This window comes from Mus musculus, chromosome 10 (assembly GCF_000001635.26).
Source record: "Mus musculus strain C57BL/6J chromosome 10, GRCm38.p6 C57BL/6J".
NCBI lineage: Eukaryota > Metazoa > Chordata > Mammalia > Rodentia > Muridae > Mus > Mus musculus.
Genome location: NC_000076.6, coordinates 46,654,670 through 46,678,494, shown reverse-complemented (window position 1 = coordinate 46,678,494; position 23,825 = coordinate 46,654,670). Strand labels below are relative to the sequence as shown.

At 37.6% G+C, this 23,825-nt stretch overlaps 1 non-coding gene and 1 pseudogene across 1 annotated transcript; one reads left to right on the top strand and one right to left on the bottom strand.

Annotated features, from left to right (window-relative positions):
- Positions 1–7,703: 7,703 nt before the first annotated feature.
- On the bottom strand, positions 7,704–8,351 carry Gm19994 (annotated as a pseudogene).
- Positions 8,352–19,856: 11,505 nt separating this feature from the next.
- Gm23481 lies at positions 19,857–19,987 on the top strand. Its single transcript, XR_003949111.1, has one exon. It is a non-coding gene; the product is annotated as a small nucleolar RNA SNORA17 (small nucleolar RNA).
- The last annotated feature ends 3,838 nt before the right edge of the window (positions 19,988–23,825 follow it).

Genomic DNA, 23,825 nt, shown 5'->3' with positions numbered 1-23,825 from the left:
TTCACCCCTTCGGGCTTGTGTTCATAGTCCTTGAAGGCACTAAGCACACTCTCACCTCACCCAGCTTAGAACCCTCTGAGCAGTAATGACACATATATGGAACCTTTATCTCATTTCACTAATCTGTATGTCTATTTCATACCAGGACCTACCTGACAGTTTTATTGCCCTGTTTCTGTCGAGTAATGTAAAATCAGGCATGCTGATGCTTCCAGCTTAAGATTGCTTTGGATAGCTACAGCCTTTTGTGTTTCATATGACTTTTAAAATGTTTTGTCTATTCCTGTGAAGAATTGCAGTAGAATTTGATGTATATTGAGCTTAATCTGTAGACTATTTATTTTGTCATTTTAACTATATTAATCCTACCAATCCATGAGCATGGTAAGTCCATTAATCTTTTAATATTGCCAATTTATTTTATTAGTGTTTCTAAGTTTTAATTATATAGTTCTCTGACTTTCTTGGTCATGATGACTTTATGTTAATTATTTTTTGAGGCTACTTTGAATCAGATTATTTTTTGCCTGATTCCTTTTGCAGTGTACTTGCACATAAGTCTATAGGTATATATGAAGGTAATGACTTGGGCATGTTAGTTTTATATCCTGCAACTTTACTTTATTCAGCCATAGAAATTTCCAGGTGGGCTCCTTTGGGGTGTGATATATACTGTATTATTTTTATCTTTTCTTCTCTTGTCAGAATACCAAGTTTGTTTTATGAATTGGCTATTAGAAAAAAAGCACACAATACATTGGTGTGGTTATGTCTTTGTGATACATTGCCTTATAATCTTTCAGGTGCATACTCAAATTAGTTAGATGGTTGGTTCACTTGGCAATGTTAGTTTTAGGTTTTAGAAAGTCTTCTACAGTGGCTAAACCAATTTACATTCACACCAGATGCTTGTGTATCAGTGCCTTTGACTGCACTGATTTTTGGAGGTTGATTTTGTGCCTTATTACTTTGCAAAAGGTATTAGTTCTCAAAGTTTTCTTCTAGGGTTTTTAGGGTATTTTACATACAGGATAATATAATTTGCAAATAACCTATTTCTTCAATCGTATTATTTGCAGCGAACAAGTGGAGCCAGGCTGTAGTAGAGTCACTATTATCTGCTGAAGATGAGGTATAGAAACTTAGCCTGCATTCTCAGGACCCTAGGCTCAATTCTCGGTATGATCTCCAAGAGGAGATTACTGACATCAGAAACAATTTGTATAAAAGCATATGTTCTCCATACACACTATGAAATTCAATAATAGACTATTTTGAAGGAGGTAAAGAAACACTGTTAATACAATGTGCCCTAAGACACTAGTAATTGGGGTTGGGAGTAGGGAAAAAAAGAGGCAAAGTATGATTAAGTTATTATTATTAAGGTGACAGAGAGAAATAGAGGAAAGAGTAAATGAAATGGAGTACAATAGAACAAGGGAGGAACATTCTGGGAGCTATGACTAGATTAAATAAAAAGAGAAAGAGGGTGTTGCTGTAGGAGATCATACTGAAATCTATGATCCATGTTCTAACTGACAGTAAAGGCCAAGGAAGCTGTTTTCCATGGTATTGATGACTGAAAACTCAGTTGGGAAAACGGGATATAGAAGGCCTATGTGATAGCTCCTACCTCTATAGCCACCTCTGAAAAAGTAACAGCCTAGACAGAAATCTTAAAAATTGTAATAACATACTGAAGTGTAGCTCTCCACAACTGGTGGATTCTGGTGGGGTTGTATGAGGGGAAAGAATGAGTTTTCTTTAAGAGGCTGGCCACTGAGAGTTTGACTAGGCTCCAGTGAGTATACAGTCAATACAAATTTGGTTTGTTTTTGTTTGATTGTTTTTTTCTCCTTTTGGGGGGAAGGAGTAGGTCTTACTAAGGGCAAGGAGTGAACAATGGAGAACTGTAAAGTGAATGCAGTCGGGGATCATGATGTGAAATCCCCAAATAATAAGGATATTATGAAAAGAATAAAATGAAATATAATAAGACAACTTAAAATAATTCCAGATCCCTTGAGGATGAGGCAGAGAGACCTCCAACTCTAGACTTGCCTGTGGTGTGGTGGACAGTCTTTCATAAGAAAAGACAAAAGGCAGAAGAAAGAAATGTAGATGGGGTGACAATAGAGTAATGCAAAGACAGCCTAGTGATTGACATTAGGGCTTAACTAAAGGGAAAGGTCAGGTGAAAGTGAAGATTCTGAACTTGGTGTCTCACCAGAGTATAGGTTCCAGTTTAGTCTCTAACTATTCCTTCATGAGCTCATAGATGACAGTCATCTGCTGGGAAATCTTTGGTTGGACAGAAGGCAAACACTGGTCATACCTTTTGCCATTTCTTCCCAATGATATAATTTTTTCGGAACCTGAGACTGTATTTTCCTGAAAACAGTGACTCTGATCAGATTTCAACCACACTTAAAACTGCCTGATTCTAAGTTTCTTCCCCATTGGTGAGAGTCATTTTGCTTGTGAGTTTTCAGAACTCATGGCATTTCCCAGAGTGTTCAATTCAAGGAAGGTAATTTTCTACTGTGGTCACCAAGACAACTCAACAGGGTTCTTTTGAATGTATCTTCTTGACCCTGATCCAGTGGAGTGCCAAGAGAGGTTCCTGAACCCCAATGCCATGCCAGTGCTGCTGTTAATGCCATGCTCAGCATGTATTCCCACATCTCTTTCTATTACTGTTCTTCACTATAGCTGTGAATGGAAGATGCAGGCAGCTTTTTCTGAAGATACTTGTCTTAAGTGTTGTTTCTGATATAAGCTACTCTAACTTTCCACATTTCCTAAATATGTCTGATACCTAGCCTTTGAACTTCTGATATAAGCTACTCTAACTTTCCATATTTCCTAAATATGTCTGATACCTAGCCTTTGAACTTCTTTTTTGCTCAGGTCAATAGAGTTTTCTGTTTGACTTTGATATCAGAGACAGATTTCTGCTCTCAGTGACATCTTCTGGCACCTGCTATCCAAATATCTCTAACTTATTCCTCAAAGATTTCAGTAGACTGTGCTCCTACATTGCCTACCATCTTTGTTTTTTCTAAAATGAAATAAAAACTAAAACAAACATTGAGACTGTATTTGTATTTATTTTATGTTTATGAGTGAGTTCTTTCATGCAAAGGGAGTTAGATCCCTTGTAACTGGAGGTAACTGTAATTGTGAGCTACCATACATTAGTATGGAATTGAACCTCTCTCTAAAAGCATTTGCTAGTGATCATAAACACTCTGCTATCTCTCTAACCCCTGGATAATATATTTAAAGGAACACATAGTTTTAGAAAACATATTTTGCACTAACAAGTGTATAGTAAGATATTTAGGACCATTAACTATTATTGAATTAAATTTAAACTTGAATCAGTACTACATAGTTACTATCATGGATACTGATGCATAGCCAGTAACACAAATGTTGCTGCATAGACACAATCATGGAAACTATTACATAGACACTAGTTGCTACAACACAGCCACAATCAGAAATGTTACCACACAGACTCTAGCATTGATAAACCCTAAAACCCAGTACTACAGTACCGAGTGCTTAAGAACATAAAGAACATACAGAACACCCAGAACACTCATATATTAATCCCAAGAATGTTAAATGATACACACTTCCCACAATCATTTGTTAGTTTATCATAAAATAAAATCATATTTTTAGTTTTGACCTCACAACTTCAAAATACAATTATTTCACAAACAAAAATAAAACCAGGTGTCTATATAAAGGTTTGTCCTTGGAAACTCACAGCAGGTTTGTTACCACTGCCAAAACCTAGAGAGAAAAAAGCATCACACATAAGTCTAAGCAAAATGATACAATAACATGAATAACTATTAATCAGTAAATAAAATAGTTCATTAAATGTGGCAATATAAGCCGCAACCTATTGACAGAAATTCAATTAAGACAGAATGTTAGTGAAAAAGTACAATGATGAAACTTTACTCACAATTATTATGCAAAACATGATAGGCCTGGTACAAGTCATTGTCATCTCTTGTTTCTCAGGTATAACAAAAACTAAAATCTGTTGTTTTGTTTGACGAAAGTAGGAGAATATCTTTTCTTGGTTATTCATCTTAGTAATCTGAATCATTCTTGGGACTAAAATAATAATTATTAAAACAGTTGTGATAATTATCTGAGGGAAATTCTACCTGTATGTTTAATGGTCATCTATAACCTACAGGTAAGTGCAGCTCTCACATTTCATCAAACAAGCCTTTTATAGGATCCACAATTAGTCAAAAGGCAGAGAGTCAGTGACCATGGCTTACCTAGCCCCAATGGGTGAACCTACAATGCAGCCTCTACACTTATGACTAAGGGAACTTTATGTGAGGAGGGAATGAAAGGACTGCAAGAGACAGAAGACTAGGATGTGCCCCAAGAGAGTGTCTTGTAGACATGGGCTGCTGTACTCATCAAATCTCAATTCAGTTGCCTAAACAAGACCCATATAATGACAATATTAGTAAACATGTCAACCCAGGGGAGGCAGGGGGAGGCGCAGATTTCACAAGTATCTGACCCTAGATGAAGAGGCCAGAGTTGGTGGTGATGGATGAATCAGTTTTCTCCAGAGACGATATCCCTAATAGGCTATTTGATTGTAGTGATTAGCTGTAAACACATTACAGACATCACAAAATATACCTGGTACAAAAAGTCTCCCCCATTTCTGTGTGTGTGTGTTTGTGTGTGTATTTGCACATATTTGTGTGTACATGTTGGTGTTTGATTATAATTGTAATTATGATTATAGAAAAAAGGGTCTCATGAAATGAAAATTTCTGGTTTCTTTGCAGATTCAGTTGTATCATGCAATGCTTTCCTGGAAACTCTCTTATAAGAGATGTTTTTGCTGAAGTAGACCTGTGGGAAGGTATTTTGTTAAGAACAGGGCTCATGGTGCTTTTCGGGAAGCAGCCTGGAAAAAGGGCATGCAATCTTTTGCTAGAGAGGGTGCTTGGGGGAACACGTGATGTTTTGGAAAGAACGTAAATATAGCTCAAAAGACAGTGGATGATGCTGGATGGTACTGGTATGCCTTGTCATTCTTTACTGGTCATCATTTGGCTTTGCTGACACTGGTCTTTGCTGTCAATGTCAGCTGGAATTGGTACTCCTTACCATTCTTTATTGGGTCATCATTTGTCATGACCTCACAAAGGAAATGTACCAAAAAACTTCTGGTCCTGTTCTGGCAGCTTCTTGATGCTTCTATGGATTCATGCTGATTGGCAGAGTCTTGCAATTTCTTTCTGGACTTGCTGTTGCTGAATCATGAGTAGTGTTTGCAAGTGAATCAAGCTACTGCTGCTGATTCATGTGAACTGAACTATGGATATTCTGACAACACAAATTAGATTTGCTCCAAGAAGTATTTTGTGGACGTAAACAGATCCACAGCCTCCTTTGCTCTATAAACCTTTGCTTTCCACTATCACTGGTGGGTAGTGGGCTAGAATGGAAGTCAAAGCATTTAAGAATCCTTACTAAAAATAAGTTTTGAAAAATGTATGCCTACAGTTTCATAAATTTACAGAGAGAGAGAGAGAGAGAGAGAGAGAGAGAGAGAGAACAGTGAATTGAATGGGTAGAGATAAGGGTGGATTGCTATACTGTAAGCCGCCTGTAGTGGCCTGCACCGCACTAAATAGGTTCCTGAGTGGGAGGCTCTATGGGAGAGAATGACGAGAGAAATAATGGAGGCCAAGGCACGTATCTGTTCAAGGCGTCTGAAGTTTACTGAGAGTCTGTGCTTCTAAAGAGAGTAGGCCCATCCCCCGCCAGACCATTCTTGGTGCCTGGAGCCAGTCTGTAGGCGATCTACAGGGTGTATCTCCAGAACATCTCAAGGACCTTTCAGCAGGAAGCAGAGTCTTGGAGAAGAGCAAATAGAACCATCAAGGTCAGAAGGCTCCACCCTAGCTAATCTCCTTCTTAGTGGCAGCAAGGACAAAGTCTGGATCAGCCTGCTTCAAGGCTGAGGGAGGCTACAATATACTCTTGTAGAGAATTCTCAAATATTAAACTTAGAAAGATATATATGTGCCTTCTTAAGCAGACATCTGATCAGACTTTCTGGTTCTTGAAATCTTGGACAAAGTAACTAGATATGTAAAAGTCAAATAAATGTGATCCTCAAAGGCACCAGAATGCCAAGGAAAACTTAAAACTACATATTTTATAGCTAAACAAATACCCTCTGCCATTCTAAACATTTATACGCATTCTAGAAAAGGTAATTAAGCTTTTGTAGGTCTTTGGAATATAGACATATTCTGGGTTAGGTTTGACTCCCTTTTAAGAGTGTGTAGATTGGAATATTTTCGCAAAGCTCGTATCATTTCCTTTCCACAGTATAGCTGCTAGGTTCTGAGTTGGTGAAGTAGATGTTTGACTAGGATCTTGGGTAGATGAAGATTAAATAAAACAAACAAAAGTTGAAAACTATCTAATACTTTGTTTTGTTCTTTTCGATTACTAAAAATTGCAGCAAATCTACTGGCTGAGAATAACGTTTATTTCCTACTTTCCAGTTTCTGTGAGGAATCCAGGCATAGTTCATTTGGAATACAAAGCATGTATCATGTTTATTTCCATGAGAACATCAACTGCTAAAGTCCCACTTCCAAACCCACTTTCTTGCTGACAGAGTCATGTTCTGGTGTCTAGAAAAGCAAGTACCAGTTTCCTGCAGGGCTGTTGCCTAAACTGCCTTCAATTCTCAGTGACCACTCAGTTACAGTCCACCTAAATCTGCTTGTGTATTTAGTCTTTAGAACAATTCAAGTCTAGGAAAAATGTGGAGTCTTGTACACTGTTTAGCCACATGAGTTTATTCTATTGCCAGAATCACATCACCACTGCTATGTTCTGGTGAACAGAAAAAAACAGAGATTTCACCCAGGTACAGAGGAAGTGGCTAAAATGAGGTATAAAACATAGGGTGTTCATCTACTTCAAACATACTGTGAGCTAGCTATATTTAATATTGTTTGCATAGCCTACTGTAATAGTAAACACTCAGGAAGTAGTAGTTATTACCTGGATAGAAAAACACAAAGGTGTTTATAGACATTAACATATTTTCTAATGTGCATTGGGGATTCAAATACGTTATTACAAAGGCCATTCAAAAGTGTACACCATCAATATGCAAACCCAAATTCTTTACTTTGCATGTACCATTCCCATAACACATACTCTAATGAAAAGGAGTCTAGGTCACTGCTCTGTTTACCCGTACATTCATCCAGTGTTCGGTCACCTCCAGAATCACTCTCATGTGTCTGTAACATTATGTCAGGGATTCTGTCTCTGCCTTGCTGAGAGATTGCCACCAGCCAATCATTAGAACAATGAAGCTAAATCTATATAGGCCATTCCCATTATTCTCCCACCGATCCAAGACTTTTGCTACGTCTGCAATTTATTTTGAAAAGATTACAAAGTAAAACCCTGAAGCAGATGATTCATTTGCAAGGAACTAGAATAAATTATACCTGGCATAGTGGTATGATATATAAACGCAAGCACTTTAGGTTGAAGAGAAAAAAAAATGGGAGGAAAGGAATTAATGTATCTAATCAGTTATAATACTTGGTCCAAAATATTGGGGTGATTATCAGATACCTTAATGTTTAAGTGTCAATACTGTTTTACTTCTCAACTGGAAAACTAGCCAATCCTTCAATGCAGAAAGGTCCTAATTTTATTCTTTTCTCATCATCACCAGCTCCAGCCCACCATGGGTCTTTCTTGGCATTCTTCCTCTTCTCCATGCCTGAACAACCACGACAATAAGGAGACTGGAGGGAGAAGTCGATGTGTTTCTAGGAGTGCAGACAGACAATAAAGGATGTGATGTTCACCACCTGCAGGCAGACCTCCCTGCCCCCTCGAATTCACACCGGTGGATGAGCACATGGACATGGTGAATAAATTGGGCCAGGCAGAGCTTAAAGACCTGGGTCTGCAGCTGACTCTCCAAGAAGCCTCAATTTTCAGGCTGAGGATGTAATCCTGCTTCAGCTTGCCCCCATCAAGCACCTCAATGCTGACAAGTCATGTCAGTAGAGAGCATCGCCTTCAGAAAGACATTATGGGTCCTTTTTGCCTAGCCTCAGCAGAAGCAGAGCAGTCTTATGGCTCTTAGTCAAGGTAAATTTAATCCTCCACAACTCACTTTCCTTTCTGAGCCTATACTCTCTGACCAGCTTCAGTTCCTGGTCGAGATACAATTTCTCAAAGGATATCTGTGGGATCACTCAGGTTTTGTGACAAACCCAACTTGTGGCAACTGGCATATTGAATTGTTTAGGCCCGTTGCGATTACAAACTCATTCCTGTGATCCAGATACCTTTATTTAATGCATTAAATAATTTTGTTGGGACACATGTCTTTCCAAAACTTCTAAGTTTTCTAACTTCCTGAAATACTTAATAGGAATAGTGTTACATTGCTAAATTAATGTGAAAATAAGAGGAAGTTATGTAAATAAATTTTCTCATCTTATAAATTAAGAATAAAAAGGAAATATGTTTTATAAATTTTTAAAATGAAAGCAAAACTAATTTTCTCTAGAACTGAATAAATGGTTTAGATAGTTAGAAAATATTATATTATCTTGAACATAATAAGCAAATTTCCTAATTAATTTTGTACATATATATGAATATATGTAGATGTGATAATCAAATAAGATGTTAAAAATGCATAAATATTAGGCCTAATCAAAGTCTTAATTTAGCACCCATGCATAATCTATGCAAATATGTCAGTTATTTGTTGTATAACTTAAATGAATATTCACATCAATTTTATTTTAATATATTATTTATTCTTTATTTTAATTCTTAAAACTCCTACTCTAATAACTAATGATAAAATATCTATCAGTAAATATTATTATTGATAAGCATTATCTTACCCTCAGTGACACAGATATAGATCAGATTAGACCAGATTAAAATAGATAAAAGCATGTTTATTAGGAGGCAGGTCTTGGGTTGGGTTCATAGATCTCACAGATGGAGGTCAGTGAAGTCACACATCAATGCTAAAGGAGGGGTGTTTACAGACTTTAGGCGAGGAGTGATGACTTGCCATCTAGTAGCTGGGATTGTGATCACACATGGTCAAAAACTGAGCCCCTCAAAAATGGGCACTCTAGCATGGGCTAATGGAAACAGAGATGAGGAGTAATTACTTGTTAGTGCGGTATTTTCTCCATGCATATGGGAGAGTTTTCTTTAGGGGAGGATTGGGGAAAGGAGGGCAGACTGGGTTTCCTAGCTTGTGAAGGGGATGAGCAGAGGTTCCAGACTAACAATTAGTGTATGCTGCACAACTAGAATATATTATGTTCTATGCAATATAGACTCTCCCTCTCTCTCTCTCTCTGTCTCTCTGTCTCTCTGTCTTTCTCTGTCTCTCTCTCTGTGTATGTGTGTGTGTGTGTTTACTATATTTAGATAAACTTGACACATGGTAGAGTTATGATAGAGGAGAGGAAACCCTAATTCAAAAATTGCCTCCATAAGGTCTAAGCTACAGGCAAGTCTGTAGAGAATTTTCTTAATTAATGATAGATGGAGAGATCACAGTTCATTGTGGATGGTGCTTTCCCTGGTATGTCAGTCCTGAATTCTATGAGAAAGCAGGCTGGGCAAGCCATGCAGAGCAAGCCAGTAAGTAACACTGCTCTGTGGTCTCTGTATCAACTTATTCTTTTTGGTTGTTGTCTTGCTTGAGTTTCTGCTCTGGCTTCCTTCAACGATGAACAGTGATATGGAAGTACAGGCCTAATTCTTTCTTTCCTCCCGGAGTTGTTTTGGCCACTGTGTTTCATCATAATAATAGTAACTCTAACTAGGAAAACATGCAAGTATGTAATGAATTTACAATTTAAAGGTAAAAAAAAAATTATTCATGATATGATAAGAACATAAGAACAATTCCAAATGTAGACCATCATTTTGTGTTTTTACTAAAGACAGAAATCTAAAATGTCTGGTTTAGAATGTAAAATATCTTTGGCTTTCTACAAGCAATGTTGTGAGAATGTCTGTACATATGTTGTCTGCCATAGATCCTTTTTTTGCTTGTTTATTTGTTTTTTGAGACAGGGTTTCTCTGTATAGCCCTGGCTGTCCTGGAGCTCACTTTGTAGACCAGGCTGGCCTCAAACTCAGAAATCCGCCTGCCTCTGCCTCTGCCTCCCGAGTGCTGGGACTAAAGGCATGCGTCACCACGCCCGGCCATAGATCCTTTTTATCTGTTGAAATAAATAGACCATTCATAATTCTTCTCACTTGTAATTTTATTTTAAGGAAGGATATTAACCAGGATCATGATATTCTTTAAATCTTAGCAACACTTCTCCAATTTTTATCTCGTACTACTCTTTTACCCTCTAAGAGAAATGAATTTTATGAATTTCCTGTATATAGAGTGATGCAACAATTGCTGGTTGGATGTTTGAATGAAAACTGGAGAAGGTTCATTGTGGACAGCAGAGGAACACCTGCCTAAGTGATGCTTTGAGTGAATTTTTTGTTGGTGACATGGGCAAAGCCAAGTCCAATGACTTCAAAGACTCAGACTCATGGAAAGATGGCAAAGTTCCCAACCCTAACTCCGTTCATTAGGCTCAGAGAGAAGTGGCAAAGCCTCCCTCAGGGGTCACATCTGAGTTTCAGAGTGTGCGCAAGAAAACTCCACTATAGCTTTCTTACTCTTGTGATTATAGCCTGCAGGCTGTTCCCCCACAGAGGCTGCACATACAGAGGTTAGTCAACTCTATCTCATTAATTCAGCTACAAAGCATAAACCTTGCCTCTTTATTTGCATCTAATAACCCCACTCCTTTGTTCAGATGTAAGCAAAAATGCTGCTTCCTTGTTCAAATGAATATAATAAGAGGTTTCATGATGCTGTGGTTTCTCCACCAGAGAACACAGGCAATATAAGTATAGCTTTACTGTAAGGTTGTGTGTTTTTCTTTTTGTTTTCCATTCCAAGATTGTCTTAGTAAGGTCTGACTCAAGCCATACGAGATACCATTCATATGATATATTACACTGAAGATTGAGAAGCATACTGTGAGCCGGGCGTTGGTGGTGCACACCTTTAATCCCAGCATTCGGGAGGCAGAGGCAGGTGGATTTCTGAGTTCAAGGCTACCCTGGTCTACAGAGTGAGTTCCAGGACAGCCAGGCCTATACAGAGAAACCCTGTCTCAAAAAAAAAAAAAAAAAAAAAAAAAGAAAGAAAAGAAAAAAGAAAAAAAAGCACACTGTGGGTGCTGAGGAGATGGCTCAGTAAATACTTGCTGTACAAACATGCAAAAGTAAGTCAAATCCCAAAGACACATATAAAGAGCTGTGCATGGTAGTCCTTCTGCAACCTCAATCAGGACCTCAGAATATGCTAGAATAGAAGAATCCTAGAGATCACTGGGCAACCAGTCTAGCTGAATTTAGAAACTGTAGTGGCAGAACCTATCTCAAAAAGTACAGGAGACAGTGGTAGAAGAAGACACTAACGAAGAGTTCTGCCCTCTGTGCATGCACGTACACACACACGCACACACACACACACACACACACACACACACACACACACATCCACCACTCATAATGAAGCATACTGGAAAATCTATGTGAATGATTATGAAACCTTTGGAATTTTATAAAGTACAAAGGAAATGAGACTATTCTGTTATATATCTGATTTTCTTTCTGTTTGACTCTAAATTTGATACAAAACAGAAAACTGGAAAATTGACACATGCCGAAAGCTAAACAAGGCATATAGAATGACCTTCTTGTACATTTTATGCTGTGGATTGCCCTGGGGCTGTTTGTATTTTGATGCTAATCCTGTTCCTGATGAGGAGCAGATCACGTACTCAGATGATCCCATGTCAACTCTATCTCCATTTTAACTGGTCACATAAATGCTATAGCCTGTGATTAGGCAGTGGAAGAAAAAGGGGTAGCTGGAAGTTTTAGAGAAGAGAGAGGAAAAGGAAAGAGATGATGAGATGGAGGGAGGGAGGGAGAGGAAGATGGAGAAAGAGGAGGTGGAGCAGATGCACCACGTGGCCTGGAGGAGCCACAGGTAGCAAGCTATCTCATAGCTGGGGAATAGAGTGGTTTAGAGGTATATCTGACCAATCTAGCCATTCAGTTTATAATATTATAACTGAGTTGTGTGTTCTTTGCATGGGCACATTGGGGTTGGAGATTTACCTATGCAAATCTAGTTGGTATTAAATATTAAGGCTGTCTGATGTTTTCCACAGCCACTCAGGTGGGCAGGAGAGAAAGAACACAACCAGAGCTGAATTAGGCCAGGCTTTGCAACAGGAGGATAGGGCAAAGGACTGAGCTTCAGGGCAGAGGTAACGACAGTGAAGCCTGAGCTGGTGAGAGCGTGATCTTAGAGTTCTACAGAAGCAAAGCCTGGCATTGGTGGGGGAGGCGTTAGCTAGCAGGCAGGTGGCTGTTGATCCCAGAGCCTAGCCAGACCAAGCATGTGCCTCTTAAAATTACACACAATCATTTTATAAAGGAAACATAAGCTTCAAATAGACTTCGTACTGTAGTGGACTGTGCTCCACAAACCACAGGAATAGTGATCTCAGCGAGACAGGGATGGTTTATTGAATGCGCCTCCTAATACTAGGCAGACCAAGGACATAGTTCAAATCAGGGCCTGAAACTGTGATACCAAACTTCTTTCTCTGTCAGCTTCTAAAGGAAACAAAACACAAAGCTACAATGAGCTCATATGCAGGTGCAGGAAGTGCTGCCTGGTGGTCAGCTCTGTCTGACTCAAGTCTGACTCAAGCCATTTTAGGCATAACAATTCATATCTACCTTTAATTTGATGAGTCTTATGTGAAGCTTTATGAAATTTCTTAAGATTAACAAACCTCAGAACATTCAGAACATAATAGAGATGTGGTCAGCATTACCCTGCTCTGAGTTAAGTCATTTCTCTGTGTCAATGACTGGCAGGCATATTACAGCAACAATATGAAACAGCTGGAAGTCATGGAACAAAATGACTACAGCTATTCTGGGATATGGAGGGGGACAGACCATCAAAATATGAACACATGCGTCTCATGAGACTGGTTCAAGGGCTGTGACAATAGGAAGGAGTAAATGATAATTGGAAGTACATATGGTTTCTCTTAATTATTACTAATAGAAATTCGCATGCAATATTACATGCATGAGACATGTCACATAAAACATTTAATTAATGCTTGCCTGTTAGTGCATACATCTAATTATACACTATATAATAACAAAAGCATAATTCAATTATTACTTATACCAGTGATACCATCTTTTATATTATCAAGTATTAGGTGCTGATATAATAATATATGCTATATTTTATATGGCTGGTAGTGCAGAGGCTTAGCTATACCAACATGGTCACAAACATGGTAATATTCTTTTGAGGTATGATATTTTAGTGATGAGGTGATAACTGGGAGACATGAACTTTTCACCTTTATCATAATTCAGTGGGGTCATGATATTGTATACATCTAAAACCAGCATGATGAGAGAGAATAGAGACAAAGAAACAGAGAGAGGGAGTCACAGGTCCACTCATGCATATACACTTGTATATGACCGTAAGTATAGAAGAGAATGTAAGTTGTGGAGACATGAAATTCACACATCTATAGGAAAATCATCTACTGATAGATCTCTTCCTGAGACCTTCACTGATTCTAGCATACCACTCAAAACACCAATACAGGACTTACACCTAATCTTGAAGCAAAAACTGTATGGAGAAAAACTAAGTCTTACCTTTAAAAAATGCTTACCTGAATGATTAACTTGGATTTCAATTCATATATAAAGTATACCATTGCTACAGTTGTACAGATAAAACAGAGAGCTCTGCTCAATTTCTGTCACTGTCCTTTCATTGGGCAAACTCATATGTTAAAGAAATCAATGCACATGTGAATTAACACTGAAAGCAAATTGTAAAGAGTAGACCTAATATGTGCATGTGTATACACACCTTTATGCATATATTTATACATACCTACATTATTGGATCCTGAATAATTTTAATATTAGCAAAATAAATATTTAGATTTGTTTGTAAATATGCAGAAACTGCAGAACAAAAGTACAATATAGGTGCAAATTCTCTGAAAGATTCGCCCCTCTAATATTTTACTATATTTTATCTATGACTGGTTTGACTTCAACAACATATAACACAATTGACATATGTATAATAGGATTCATTATCTTTAAGAATTTATCATGATTTCTCTGATTTGTGCAGAATGGATAGATAGACAGACAGACAGACAGACAGATAGATAGATAGATAGATAGATAGATAGATAGAGATAGATAGATCAATCTAGTGCAGATGAAATGCTACAAGCCTTGTGATCATGCCACATACTTTGCTTACCTTCTGTCCTGTCTCCGGTGATGATCAACACTCCCACTTGCAACTGTAAGCCAAAAGAAAACCTTTCTGCATTATGTTGTTTTTGACAAGATATTTTATCACAACAACTGAAAAGTTGCTACACCACCAACCACACCTGCTTATGGGCTAAACGGGCTTAAAAATAGTAAGGCATTATGGTGATTTCATATTTAGGGCTAGCTTACATGGAAGTTATTTTGTGACCATCATGCCTGTGTATACCATCAGTCTGTCTGGGAAACAAACTTACTTCCTCTATGTTAGAATTCTATTCCTGTCTAGCCTGAGAATTAAATTGATGTAAAAAACATCAATAAAAGTACACCACCTAATTATTACAAATGATACATAGATCAGGAGCTTCAGTGGGGAAATAAAAGTCCCACAACATTGAACTTTATATTCTATGTCAAACAAATACTAGTAAGTTGTGAAAAAACAACTAAATTATATGGCAAGGCTTGAACATGAAAGATGCCTTTAAATGTTCAGGGCACAATTCTATATAGGTTTTAACACCCTGTTTTGATGAAAATAATGTTGCTTCCCTCCACATGGTAAAGTATCTTCCACCTGGGTACTTTATTTCCTAACTTGTAAGAAACAGAAGGAAGGTCAGAGTGAGACTCTTGCACCTGCTGTTTTTGAAGTGTCTTTAGCTCAAAATAATTCATATGCCAAGGCAGAAGATTAGGGGGTGGTTTGTGCTAAGTGGTGTATTTTGGGCAGCATGTTCTGAATTCTAATGCAACTCCATGAGGGAGGAGTGATAAGCTATAGGTGTTGCTCTTGAAGGCTTTGCTTCTAATTAAACAGCCAATTCTAAAGAACTATATTCACAAATTCCAAGAGACTAGAAAAATGAATTGTACCAAAAAGCTTTTATAGAAACTCTACCAGGCAGTTGTTGTTTGTTTTGGTTTGGTTTTGGTTTGTTCATTTGTTTGTTTTGTTTTTTGTTTTTCTAATATTTTCTGTGATCAAGTAGAGGAAGCATGTCTTACTTTACAATCAAGTTTTCATACAACTCATACATGAAAACAATCAGAGAGGAGCCAAGTGTCAGCACGTAAAGTTCACCTTTAACTCTTGTGAGGTATTTATTCCATTCCATGTCTTTGATATTCCAATATTTTGATACTATTAGCAAGACATTACTTTGGTAACATATGTCACTAGGAAACGATTAACTGCAGCCTGAGATGACTCTAATGGTTATTCCTAATATACAAAACATTTTAGCTAAAGAGAGAGGATTTGAGAAAGACAAAACTGGCAAAAATTTAGAGTGGAAAGATGGTGACTACCATTCCAGTTCTATATAACTTTGTGAGCTTTTACCAGTCAGTTAACCTAGGGCCTTTGGATTTTTATCTATTACACAACCAAACCAGAGTTCACCATCAATAAAAACAGAAAACAAAATCTATCCCAATAAACATAGAATGTATAAAAATGAAGTGATAGACATGTAGAACTACTTTAAAAATAATAGCAAAGACATAGTTTATTGAAATATATAACTTGCTAAAAGAAGACAAGACTACTCTGCTAGAGTTTCAAGTACATGTATTTTAATGTGAATTTTAATTTTTCAGTTCTCTTAGTTGAGAGAGTATTTGGCTTAGGCCTCTATACACATGTGGACATCCAGAACAGAAGGCCAAAATCATGTGTCTCTCAGATACGTTAGCCTATTCTAACTACCACAACAAATCACTCCAGGTTGAGTGTCCATTTTAATATTTTCAGACTACCATAACAAATTAATCTAGGTTGGGTGACCACATTTGCCTGTCCCAAGTACCATAACAATTTAAGATACATGTCTGTGTTAGCCTGTTCCAAGTGCCATAACAAATTATCACGTTAGGTGCTTTCAACAACAAAGACTTGTTGGTTCTGAGACTTGTCCTTGGCTTATAGGCTAGTAATTTCTTCTTCTTTACTCTCATGGCTTTCCTTCCGTGAGACTACTCTTCTCGGAAGGGGGATCCAGACATATGAGGTTATAGTAACTGCTGCACTAATTTTAACCTTACTACTTCTAAAGACTACATCTGAAAATACATTTACATTCTGAGACACTATGGTTAGTACATCAAGCTACAAATTATGAAAAATATAGTATAGTTTGTAATATCAGTTCATAGATTTTTTTCATTAGCTACACTGTCATTTATTTCAAAGGAAAGAAAACACATTGTTTTCCAATGTATTTGGTGTGTGGTCAAAATTAAGTCATTGAATGTTTCCAATCATTAAATATTGAAACATCTTATATCATTAAAATTACCCTATCTCATTTGTAATTACCGGATTTTATTAACATTTAGTAAAAATCAATGCACAGTTAACAGACTCACCTTATAGTATTTTATTTTAGTAAAAATTAAAGCTTTTTAGAGCAAAAATAAGCACTGTAACTTCATTTCCAACAAGAATTATATAGGCTATATTATATTTTAGAGCTAAATATTTTGGCATAAATTAATATATTCAATAGAAAAATGAGGATGTAAGATGAAATATTAACCTATTCACATATTTAAACGTAAAAGCCAGGTTTAATATAAAGCTTTGTGTTAAGTTTCTTAGTTCTCCACATAAAAAAGCAGAAAATTTTCTTCAATTTTCATTGGGAGAATACAAGACTAACATAACTTCATTTTAACCAGCACAACTATAACATGAATTAATTTTCAGTGCATCCAGAATTTGTGGTCTCATGAAATTTAATATGTATATTTGGATTTTGCATGTTTATACAAAAAGCACTTGTAGATAATGAATATGACTTCCTTCCTTTAAGAAGATTAAGCGAATAGAACTTTTGATCACCCTTTCTGGAAAAAAAATCACCTCTTTTTATAGTACAAAAAATTATAACTGTCGAAGTGGTGAATGACAGAAGAAAGGCAAAGAGCAAATTCTGAATATATTTAAGATATACTCAGCTAGAAGACAGGACCAAATTTCTAGGAGAAAGGGGGGAAAGCCTGAAGTTAATCTAGGCCTTTTCAAAGAGAACTGTTGTCTGCTGATTATCTATGGAATTTTTATACTAATGATACTTTTACTAACAAACCCATTGGCAGTGACAAATGAACAAGTAAGCTAAACTTCAGACCCTAATCTTATACAATTGATCATTTCAAATTCTTTATCCCACCGAGAGGGATAAAGATATATAAATAGAGATATTTAGGATTAAGAAAAGGCATCATCCTGAGTGAGGTAACACAATCACAAAGGAACTCACACAATGTGTACTCACTGATAAGTGGATATTAACCCAGAAACTTAGGATACCCAAGATATAAGATACAATTTGCTAAACGCATGAAACTCAAGAAGAACAAAGACCAAAGTGTGGACACTTTGCCCCTTAGAATTGGGAACAAAACACCCATGGAAGGAGTTACAGAGACAATGTCTGGAGTTGTGACGAAAGGATGGACCATCTAGAGACTGCCATATCCGGGGATCCAAACCATAATCAGCTTCCAAACGCTGACACCATTGTACACACTAGCAAGATTTTGCTAAAAGAACCCAGATAGACCTCTCTCTTGTGAGACTAGCAAACACAGGAATGGATGCTCACAGTCAGCTATTGGATGGATCACAGGGCCCCCAATGGGGGAGCTAGAGAAAGTACCCAAGGAGCTAAAGGGATCTCCAACCCTATAGGTGGAACAACATTATGAACTAACCAGTACCCCTGAGCTCTTGACTCTAGCTGCATATGTATCAAAAGATGGCCTAGTCGGACATCACTGGAAAGAGAGGCCCATTGGACTTGCAAACTTTATATGCCCCAGTACAGGGAAATGCCAGGGCCAAAAAGTGGGAATGGGTGGGTAAGGTAGTGGGTGGGAGGGTATGGGGGACTTTTGGGATAGCATTGGAAATGTAAATGAGGAAAATACCTAATTAAAAAAAAATATATATATATAAAGAAAAGGTAACAGTCAGAAATTCTTATAAATAAAAGCATTTTATCATTGAACATAATTATTTTCATGGGAATTATAAGAATTCCCATGAAATCAATGGATAAATCCCAACGACTCAACAGAAAAATTCCCAACAATCAACAGATAAATCACTTGCCAGACATTTGCATGTATGTTCATTTGGTGAGTACACTGTATCTTCCAACAAAGTTACTCTGTCCTCTTGCAGCTCATATCCAACTAGGAAGAGGCAGGAATGATATAAATACATAAAAGTAGGTTCTACTGCTTCTAATATTAATATAGTGACTCTGGAAGAACGCTGACCTCAGAAGATGGTCAGACGAATCCTTTTTAAATGAGGTACTCAAAAAGTTTTCATCTAAACAGTGTTACATTTAGTAGTGACAAATGAGACTTCAGTAATCACAATGAGATGCTAATTGCTAGGAATATTCCAGGGAAAGCAGAATATATTCTTGCCCACTCTTACTGATTTGAAGTAAGCTGAAATCAAGTGGAAGGAAAAGAGTTCCATGTATAAGAACATTATATGTGATACTGTAGCCACATGAAGTAGGATGAACTTTTTTAACTTAAAAATTTTAAAAAGAGATTTCTAATATGCAGAGCATAGGATAATGAAGTGTCCAGGGCATCCAGCTATGATCTTAAGACTTAATCTGATCTATGTTATCATAGGGACTTAGAAAATATCTCTGCATCATTGTTTATCCCTATTCGTGTACTTTCTTGTCACAACAGAAGGGTAAAGACTCAGTACCAAAGACTACTTCGTCAGACCATGTCTTCACAAATTCTGAATTTCTGCTGCCTCACAATATGACGTATTCTGATGGTATACCTTGCCCTAAACTACACAATAAATCAGAGAAAAACACATGGATAATTAATATGCATCTATAATAATACTGTTAGCAAAAGAATATGGACCTAATGTACTATTATAACCCAAAGGGGGGAAAAAAACAATCTTATATAACAGGTTCAAAACTACCAAAGCCCTTCTGTTTGTTAGTATGTTCCATGGGGTATTGTATGTTCAGAACATAAGTACAAACATAAGCAATGTGATTGAAAATGTGAAAGAAATTCTAGCGAATGAACATCCAGTGCTAGATATATTCACTACTTAATTTTTCCAGACATTTAATAAGCCCAAAGCACTTTTGCTCAAACTATTTTATAAAACAGAAAGATAAAGTAAATGTCCAAACTTCTTCTTGGAGGAATTATTAGCTTGATACAAAAATCAGATAAGAACACACTAAAAAGTAGTACAGAACCTCCTATAAAACACTTTCAAGTTGAATCCAACAATGAATTGAAAATTCATATACCTTTCCCTTAAAGGCGTTGCCAGTGTGGATGCTGTGTCACATGGGCATCAATAGGTGGCAGAAAGGAGAGAGGCTATGTCTTTGCTCAATGTTCCAATCTATGAATATCCGAACAATTAGTTCCTGAAGAAAAAAAAAAAAAAAAAAAAAAAAAAGCCAGCCTGAAGGGAGCACCAAACCAGCTACTGTGTGCCTGGACAGGCAGCCAGCATGAAACTACTACAATTTAGCATGAAGAAGGCCTGGACAAGGAGCAATCCAGAGATGAGAAGAACCTGACCTGGGACAGTACACCCTGGGCAGGAGTGAGCCTGAGACACACAACCTGTACAAGGGGTCACTATGGTGGCCCAGGTGAGAAGTGTGCTCACAATGACCATCAGATGGGTGTTATGGGACCCAGAAATGGAGCTAGTCTCAGATGACCACCAGTCTGATGCCATAATGAATGAGCAGGCATACCATGCCTGAGACCACTTCTAAGATAACCTCCAACACTCAGAGGCTCTGGGGAGCATTATGAGGAGCAAGTAAGTAGTTGGGAAATAGAAGTAGAATGATGTGGGCTCAATTAAGAGAGTCATAACTGAAATTTGAGGGTTGAAAAGAAAGCCTGATGTGATACCTGAGACCATGGTGATATCTCCAGAATTTTTTTTTAATTGTTCAGAACTGCTTTAGCTAGCCTATTTTTTTCTTTTTCATATGAATATGAGAATTCCTCTTTTGATGTCTGTAAAAATTGTGTTGGAATTTCAATGGAAATTGCATTGAATCTGTATATTGCTTTTGGTAAGATGGCCATTCTTACTATGTTAATCCAACTGATCCATGAACATGGGAGATCTTTCCATCTTCTTGTATCTTCTTCAATTTCTTTCTTCAGAAAATTAGACTTCTTCTCATACAAGTCTGACACTTGCTTGCTTAGAGTTACACCAAGATATTTTATATTATTTGTGGCTATTGTAAAGGTATTTTCCTAATTTCTTTCTTGGTCTATTTCATCATCAAAATGGTTGAAATCAAGAAACATTCTAGCAAGCAAGTAGAAAACTCATACATTGCTGTTGGGAATGCATACTTTTACAGACACTATGGGAACCAGCACAGCACATCTTCAGGAAGATGAGAATATATTTACCTCAACATATATCTTTTCTATCTTTGAACATCTATCTCTTCTATCTTTGACAGATACCCAAATGATGCTTCATCCTACCTGAGAGATACTTGTTCAACCATATTCATTGCAGCTCTACTTATAATAGCCAGAAATTGGAAGAACCTAGGTTATCCCTGAACAGAAAAATGAATGAGAAAAAATATGAAACATTTACACAATGAAGTTTTAGTCAGATGTTGAGAAAGATATCACAAAATTTTCAGGTTAGTAGATTTAATTCAAAAATATTATAATCTTTTTTATTAGATATTTTCTTTATTTACATTTCAAATGTTATCCCCTTTCCTGGTTTCCCCTCTGAAAACTTCCTATCCCCTCCCTCCTCACTCTAATCACAAACCCACCCATTCTTGCTTCCTGGCCCTAGCATTCCCTTACTCTGGGGCATAGAACCTTCACAGAACCAAGGGCCTCTCCTCCCATTAATGACTGACTAGGCCACCCTCTGCTACATATGCAGCTGGAGCCATGAGTCCTACCATGTGTTTTCTTTGGTTGCTCGTTTAGTCCCTGGGAGCTCTGGGGGTACTGGTTAGTTTATATTGTTGTTCCTCCTATGGGACTGCAAACGCCTTCAACTTCTTGGGTCCTTTTTCTAACTTCTTCATTGGGGACCCTGTGCTCAGTCAAATGGATGGCTCTAAACCAGTCAGAATGGCTAAGATAAAACTCAGGTGACAGCAGATGCTTGTGAAGTTGTGGAGAAAGAGGAACATTCCTCCATTTCTGGTGGGATTTAAAACTGCTATAACCACTCTAGAAATCAGTTTGGCGGTTCCTCAGAAAATTAGACATAGTTCTACCTGAGGACCCAGAAATACCACTCCTGGGCATATACCCAGAAAAACAGAATAATCTTAAAGGAGGTATACTAGATTCAGGAGGACAAATATAATAATATAGTTGCTTATATGTAGATAATTGCTGTAATAACCAAGCTAAAATTCATAAAGCCGCAGAGGGTAGGTATATATTATGTAACTAGATGGAACAGATATTTCTCCTTAGGAAATGGAAATATAGTAGATAGACATGGGTTGATACGGAGAGACAGTGATATAGAAAGGCATTTGAGGGGTAATATGAAAACCTAATACAGTACAAAAATTACTAAATATTAGGTTATAAAGGTGATCTAAATAAAATCAACAACTATTGGGGATTCAGAGTCACAACTGGCCATCTCTTGCCACCAAATGGAATTTCCTATACTGGAATTGGGTTATAACTAATTAAGTTACTGGCCAAAGTGGCCTTGTGAGAATGCCCACAAAACCCATACTGTTGCCAAAGCTATAGGTTGCTCTCCACAAATTAGCAGAAGGGACCCAATGCTGAAGACAACACCTGTACAACTCATTGACAATTAAGAAGTTGAGCTGATGCCTACATAGAGCTTTTATTCCTATGATCTAACATCTTTGGTTACAAGAAGGAAACCTCCACACAATCAAAATAGAAGCACAAATCCAAGGCCAACCAGAAACCCTTTATCTACAATGATGTACTGCCTGCAAGATATGATAGGGTAGAGTGGTAAGACAAATCTTTTGGGAGTAGCCAACACACTTAAGGCCCACTACTCAAGATGGTATGCATATTCAACATTCCTTGTGTGACCAAGTTCCTGACACTAAACACATACTTGAGTAAAACCAAATAATAGTTGGGCGGATGGGTCTGGTGCTGTTTGTAATTTGATGGTAATCCTTCTCTCCTTGGAGGGGCTGCTGACAAGGAGTGACTCACATGTACTTAAGTGACTTCTTGTGAACCAATCCCATAGTGAATAAAGGAGCCAATCTTTGGGCAAGTAGGAGGGACTTTTGGGTTGGACAGAGGAAGAGATGAAGCAGGATAGATTTAGGACTTTTTGGATGAGGAGAGCATGAGGACAAGATGTAGCTATGAGTGTCTTCTGGATTCAATGACGGGTCCTTCAGGATTCGCCACCAGAGGATTTAGATTTAATAACGCTTAAAAATTAGGATTTTAGTTGCTGCACCCAATGATTGAGTTACTTTCGTTTCTGAACTAAGTTTGTGTTGTGTTTTCCTTCATGCGGTAGCTTTTCCAGGCTCAATAGAGAAAGGTATGGCATGGATTTGCCTGAGGTACACCATAAAAGCCATGAGAGATTTAAAGCACTGGGTTGGCAGGGTAAAGATTTGCCAGTGAGAATTTAGCAAGCTGGGTGGAGACGTTTTGGGAGCTCCGGGCCAGATAATCTCTGTGACATAAGAACCGGCCAGCCAGACCTCCAGGGCTGAGAGTAGTAGGGCACAAGCATAGGAATGAGCAGGTTCATTTTTAATATTTCCTGAAATAAATAGTGGTTTAAAAAAGAACAAATAAATCTATGTGACAGAAGGACTCCTAATGATATTCTACTGCACTCATAGATCAGGGCTTTGTTCAGTTGTCCACAGAAAGGCTTTCTCCTTCAACAGATGGAAACAAATATAGAGACCCACAGCCAGACACTTCACAATACCCAAACACACACACACACACACACACACACACACACACACACACACACCACAGAGAGAGAGAGAGAGAGAGAGAGAGAGAGAGAGAGAGAGAGAGAGAGAGAGAGAGAGAGAGAGAGGGAGAGAGAGAGAGAGAGAGAGAAAGAGAAAGAAACAGAGACAAAGACAAGAGAGGGTGAGACAGAGACACAGAGAGATAGATAGACAGAAAGAGACAGAAAGAGACAGACACAGAGACAGAGAGATAAGGGGAGAATCTTGGAACACACAGGTCTAAATGGGAAGGCTCCA